This window comes from Nicotiana sylvestris, chromosome 10, assembly GCF_000393655.2.
Source record: "Nicotiana sylvestris chromosome 10, ASM39365v2, whole genome shotgun sequence".
NCBI classification, from domain to species: domain Eukaryota; kingdom Viridiplantae; phylum Streptophyta; class Magnoliopsida; order Solanales; family Solanaceae; genus Nicotiana; species Nicotiana sylvestris.
In genome coordinates, this window is record NC_091066.1 from 158,117,445 (window position 1) to 158,124,847 (window position 7,403).

The window sequence follows — 7,403 nt, forward strand, 5'->3', positions numbered from 1 at the left end:
TACATTATTTTTTATAAAGTATTAACTCTAATATTATAGTATTTTTTTAAGATTTTATATTATTATTTATTTATCGAGCTAGCGGGCTAAAAAGGATCAATGTTCATCATATTTAAGAACTTATACTTTTTATTTTATTTTATTCAATAACTCACATTATTTAATATTTTTCGTATTTTTAAAAAATTATATATTCATTGATATAGGGTACACGCGCAAAGCGCGTACCCTAATACTAGTTATATAAAAAAGTAGGATAAATGATAAAATATGATTAGCTAATTATAAGGAAGGGTAAGATGAGAGAAAAAAGCAAGAGAACGATGCTACCACACCAAATCTGTCATTCCATAAAGTGACTTTTCGTCCTTACATAACGATAGATTTAACGATACAATAAAGTTTAAGTAACAATCTAAACAAATATTATATTTAAAGTAACAATATGATACAATAGAATAGGTAACAGCCATCCAAACAAGGTCTTAGTAAAAATATTAATTTCCATCCAAGTATACACAAACTTGCAAAGTTGCTATGGGTTTCTACTAAACCAAACTCCAGAACAAGAATGACCATCACCCATATTCCTCATCTTAAGAAACACATGAACCACAATCCCACACAAAAATCCCAATGCAGCACTTGACCCAACCAATGAAACTGCTGTGCAAAGAAGCATAACAAAAAACACTTCCTTAGAATTCATATCTCTTGAACACATAGCTAATTCAATTCCAGCAAACAACAAAAGAACACCTAATAACCCAACAGGAAATTGGATCAAAACCTTAACCATTGAACTCCCTAAAACCAACCCCAAAACCAACCCCAAAACCAACTTAGCCACACCAAGAAGTGCCACACACCCACCACTCCTGCCACCAAATTTGTATTGTCCTGCTAGCCCTCCTGCACCATGACAACAAGGCATTGCACCAAACCAACACCCTATTAAGTTCATCAACCCGACCGTCATTGACAACGAGGTAGCGGTGATTTCCCTTTCTGAAAATAAATCTGTCGACAGTTTACACACAGCTATAACAGGTTTAATATAAATAAAGGAAGTTGAGGATTTGTACCCTTAATAAACCCTTGTTTCCAAGAATTTTTGGATATTTTCACGATTTCAATAGGTGATGGTCCAAACTTAAACCCTCTCACAGTTTTAGGCCCTCTTATAATAGCCAAAACAACACCTAATAAAAAGATCAAAAAAGCTGAAGGAAGAGAAAAAATAATTTTCTTTAACCTTTTCCTCCTATTACCTGTTTCACAAATGATTTCATGGTTCACATTTTGATCTTCGCCAGCCCCATTCACAATTATAATAAAAATAGCACAAATCAAAGCCAACAACAACCCATCCAACCCGAGCCAATCCCTCTTCGGACTTGTCTTTTTCGACTTGGCAAAGTCTTGAACATTCTGTATGTACTTAACAGCAGTCATAGCAAATGACAGTCCGTGTGCTAGTTGAATTCCCCTAACAACAGAAGTAGGAATTAACCTATAAACAAGTTGCATTAATCCAGTAACACCTAAAAGGAATAAAATCCCAGCAGTGCAAATTCCAGCAGCCATTACATAGGCTGGACTGGCATTGGTACACCATAAATAGCACCAGTCACAAAATTGTAAACACCAGTAAATATTACTGTTGTACCAAGATTTAAGTCACTGGCTAATGTTAAAGCCAAGACTCTAGGTATATACGTGCCTAAATCCCCCATTGCGCCATTTAGTTCAGCCCATTTTGATCTGAAAATCAAATTCTCCTTCAACTTTCCCATAAAATTGGCTCGAGTGTTGGGTGTGGATTGTCGATCGGTTGACATTTCTGGGGCTTCAAAATGAGGATTTTCTTGATGTGTGGACTCCATAATGATGAATATGTTGATACGCTAACACATGTACATATATATATATATACAACAAAAGAAGAGGGCAGCAGTTGACCTACATTAAATAATTAGCTAAGTAAGGTCAGTTTTTTTGGCACTCAGGGTCGTTTGGTAGGGGAACAAGTTATTTCGGGATTATAATACGGTGATTAAATAATGACGGGATTATTTAGTGAATATATTTTTATTGGAAGACGTTTGGTTCATTTGACTAAAAATAGGATATACATTGTATAATATAAACATGTATTTGGTGTATACTTGATAAGTTGGGATAAATTTTTATTTCCGTATTTTAACCTTGGATTGTTTAAAATCTGTGGGGAGAAGAGCCTTGGAAAAGGGCATCTTTGTCATTTTAGTGTTTGTCCCGGGATTATTATCCAACCCTTAATGTGGGATAGAATAAAACCCAATTATGATACTAATTAATCTCAAGATTACTAATCCCGAATTCAAAAATTCAACCAAAATGCAGGATAAAATAATCCCACATCTAATTCCGGGATTATTATCCCTTATCCCACATACCAAATGACTTCTCAAAGTCGTAGCTTAGTGGTAATAAAGTGGGTGGAGAATCATGAGGTTCAGTTTAAACTTTCAGTGGAAACAAATGCACTCAGTTATTTTTGTCCATTTGTTTAAGTCTTGATTGACAGAATCTTGATAACCGATGTTGGTAGAAGGTAACTGATACTTAATGAAAATAGTTGACGTGCAAACAAGTCGTCGTAAAAAAAATATGTAAGAAATTAATGTCTAACTTGGGAGTATCAAACGTCGTTTCAAAGGGACGAGAGGCCATTATAAGATCCCAAAAGAATTAGAAGAACTGATGAGAGGTCGTTATTGAATGAAATATATTTGCCGCTGAATGTGGAGAAGGCATTATTCTTGCCTGTAAGTAGAAAAACTAATTTTTAGGAATTTTGTTTGATACCAAAGGAGAAATGCACCGAAAAAGAACATTTATTTTTTGGTGGCCAATGTAGCCGTGCCATTATTCTGTGATTATTTATGGTGACTTTTTCTAAGTTTTTTTGGCAGTCAACTCTAGAATTTAACAAACACAAGAGATGCATGAGAAAGATATTGTATAAGATTCATGAGTTTAAAGTTTTATGCAATGACCGTGTACAAATTATTTATACAAATAAATTACTTATAAAATAATAACTAATAAATTTCAATAAAAAGCATGAATTAGTAACTTGACAAAAAATGGTAAATATTATATAAGTTAAACAACCCCGGCATTTCCCAAGAGTATCTATGTAAAACGACCAGTTTAAACGGGAAAATGATACTGACATTTTTCTTTTTTTTGCCTTTAAGTAGTAACGTCCAAATCTTATATTACCCAAACAATTTCCAGGTATTTAAGTTGGCATGATTAGCTGAAATAAAAATCAAACAATAATTTATCGTACTTATGCGAAGGAAAGAGTAAATTATTATTCATCATCAAAAAGAATAAATTCTTATTCTTTTTTTTCTTTTTTTTTATTAGCCGTCTTGTAATGACGGGGGTTTGGCATCGACCCCTACCATGTAGATTAATAACCAAAAGCTAAAGATATGAAAGAGGGGGCCATAAAATCTAACCCCCTCAGAATATAGATAAGAATTGGACATGCCCAACTCTTTACAATAAGCTTGCAAAAATCCAATGCTATGAAATGTAAAACAAGGTGGAGAGTATACAATAAACAACAAAAAAATCCTCTCCATAATGCATGTTAATGCTACACCTAGGACAAAAATCAACAACATAGTTAACTTAGTCGTTAGCATCATATACAAAAGTAGTATTGGAGGCTCTTATTCTGAAGCTTGCTAATTGATCATTATCCATAAAGCATAGACCTCAAGCTTGACTTGGAAGTTCATAAGCAGAGAAATACCATTTAGTACTGGTTCTTTATGATCCTTCTTTGGTCAGTGCATCCGCGACCCTATTAGCCTCTCTATAGCAATATGTGACGTGGAATGCCTCAAAGTTTATCATGTTTTTTTGAATTTCCTCTATGTTGTGTCTTAAATTCCAAGGACGAATCTTCCTATTAATCGAGTTGACCACCAACAAGGAATCTAATTCGACACAGATCTTGTCAATTCTTTGATCCTTGCACCATTTAAGGCCAACACATAAAGCTAGTGATTCTGTAGCATTATTAGTCTAGATACCAAAAGGAGTTGCAAATTCAGCTATCACCTCCCCTTGGTGTCCCCTAATAACGCCTCCACCACCACTTTTGTTACATCTCATACCTTAACGTTAGGATTCGTCGAAGTAATAACATATGAGTTAGAAGAGATTAAGGTTATACATGAAGATATGGATGTAAGACCCTGTAAGTTTGAAGAACTTCGGAACTACGTACTATATATTGGTTTGATATGTATTTTCTTTGAAGTAAATCCATTTATCTCTTTTTTTGTTCATTGAGCACTTATGTATTATAAAGTACACATATTGGATGTAGTCATTAAGATTTAGGGGCAGATTATTTGTTTGCTTGAACCATGCGTGTATGCATTGCAGCAGAGAATAATTGCAATGGCTTCTCTTAGTTCTTTCACTGCCTTGGATATCCTATTTTATTAACTTTTTGGTGTTTCATGTAGATGATATACATTTATTTGTTTATGTTTCTTGAGGATGTAGAAGCATGTTATAATAGCCTCTCCAGATGGAACAAGACCATTTTTTTGTTATAGACTATTCATTAGATTATAAAGGATTTGTAATAAGACCTCGTAAGTTAACAACCTTGATACCGTTAGATACATTTTGATATGGTATTTATATTGAGAGGAACGTTTTTGTAAAAAGTTTGAAAAAAAAATATAATTTTATATAGTTATTAATATTACTGCTTTCGAATATATTTTATATACACATAATATGAGGAAGTTTATGAGATTTTCTTTATTGGAAAGATAGAAATTATTTTCTTACAAGAAAAGAAGGTTATCTTTTTACCATTTTAAGAGTTACGCATACGAGAATTTTTACTCTTTATATGAGATTAGGAAAATTATAAGTTGAGAAAATATATGTATTTTTACATGGATGTTTCAATAAAATAATATTGTATGTATTTATTTTATATGGTATCACATGATCGTAATAGTACGGTGTATAAAGTGTATTAAAAATAAGTAGAATTTTAAGTAATTTGAGATAATTCTTAATTATGCGGGTAATTAGTTAATTACCGGGTAACGGGACATTACCTAATTAATTAATAAGTTGGATAACATTAAAATTTCCCCCCACCCCACGTGGCAACCCCTTTTCTTTCATTTAAGTGACTCTTACCTTAAAGTTGCAAGGTGGTAACATTTAAGAGAATTGCACCTTACCTCATTTATTTGAGGAAGTGCTGGACAAGAGATTTTAGCACATTATGTTACAAAGTTTTGACAAGAGATTTTAGCACATTATGTTACAAAGTTTTACTTTGCTTACTGCAAAAGCTAGAGAAGATGCACTTTCAATCTAATTCTCTAAATGAAATTCATGCTATTTGCTCCTAAGCTGAACGAAAGCTTGTAATATGATTCCTCGGAGATTCATCCAGAATGCGTACCTGCACACCAACAAGTTTTGATCACTGCCAACATGATGCTAGTGAAGTACAGAAGCTAGAACTTCAAAACAATGTCCAATTCTAATTCGTTGAAGTTTCTTCTTACAGACTGGGTAAGTCTGGCCTATACTTCTATGTTTTCCATAAAACAATATTACCAAAAAAAAAAAGCATAGCTTCCTATTACAAAGTTAGGAAATGATTTTTTTACTCCATTTGAAGATGGTAGGATATTATGTATTCTTCTTTCCCTTGTTATTGATTTTTTATTGTGGGTCCTTTTCCCTAAAATGATGGGGTAATAGCCTCAACCAGATAGACTTTGAATTGTAGCGAACATAATGTCCTGATGAATTTTTGAATTCCCATATGTCTTATTATTACATCTTCCGTTCATGGGTCTCAGAAAAATACGTAAGTTGAAAAAAAAGTTTATTTTATGATATTAATTAGAGGTATAATGGTCTTATGACATTCCGAGAAGTTTTATTAACGCACTTCTCATGTATTGCATTCATTTACATGTGCATTTACCTATGACTCAGACGGCGTTATATATGCGTATATATATGTATATAAGATATGAGAAAAGGTTATGGCGTTATATATGCACCACCACCTGATCAGCTGGTATACGTTGATGATTTACCCATAGTGGTTGAGATGATATGATGGGTTTCCCTCAGAGGCGTGATGATGTTATGGCATTATATACGTGTATATATATGGGATATGGGAAAGGTTATGGAGTTATATACGTACCACCACCTAATCAGCTGGTATACGTTGATGATTTTCCCACAGTGGCCGAGATGATGTGATGGGATGCCCTCAGAGGCATGATGATATTATGAACACATGTATCCATGCACGACATGACATTCATACACATATGCATAACACTATAAGTATTTCATGATTTATAGAGTCATCCAGACTTACAGGTTGAGTCAGTTCTACTTTACATACTTAGTACATTATTCGTACTGACCTCCTTTTGTTGGGGACACTACATTCATTCCTGCAGGTATAGACAATTAGTTTGACGAGCCCTCATAGCAGACGAGGTTAGCATTCAGCGAATGATCAGTAAGACTCCACCTCATTCGGAGTGCAGCCGAGTCTATGAGTCATTGTGTCAGAGTTTTGCTACAGACTTATGGGTAGGCCGATGCCCTGTCCCATTTGATGTCGAATAATCTTAGAGGCTTTGTAGACATTGTTTCAGTTTGTACAGTATGCCAGAGGTCTTGACGGCCCATATGTATTCATGTTTTAAGAACGATAGTTTATTGATACAGTGTTGCCCACTTACAGTTGTACATTATGAGTCGTGGTCATGTAGGTCCATGATAGTTATAAAATGAATGAATGAGTTATAGAGTGGTTCGCTCGGGCCGCTACGGCACCGGGTACCAGCCTGTCACGACCCAAAAAAATTGACCCGGTCGTGATAGCGCCTATCGTGAAACTAGGCCAGCCGACAAACCTCCCAAATCTACCATCATTCAATAAAAGTTCTTTTTATATCATTTATTGATCAATAATCTCGTGATGTAAGTTTAAATGAACCATGCAGAATAAATACACAAGCACGACATCAGGATGTCACTAGTCATGAGCATCTATACAACTGTCTAACAACATAAAGACCAACATGGCCGGAAAAATCACAAGAAATACATTAATGAAGAATAAGGAAGGAGAAAAGCAGGGTTGCGATCGCCAGACAGCTACCTTGCCAACTTCGATGAACCTGCCACCGAGCTCAGAAATACCTGAATCTGCACACAAGGTGCAGGGAGTAATGTGAGTAATGTGAGTATGCCAACTCAATAAGTAATAAAAGTAAATGAAGATTGAGCAGTAAAAAATCACGTAACCCACGTTGTAGCAC

The 7,403-nt window shown here is 34.5% G+C and overlaps 1 pseudogene; it reads right to left on the reverse strand.

Moving 5' to 3' along the window:
- Positions 1-374: 374 nt before the first annotated feature.
- LOC104215780 (molybdate transporter 1-like) lies at positions 375-1,878 on the reverse strand (annotated as a pseudogene).
- Positions 1,879-7,403: the final 5,525 nt, after the last annotated feature.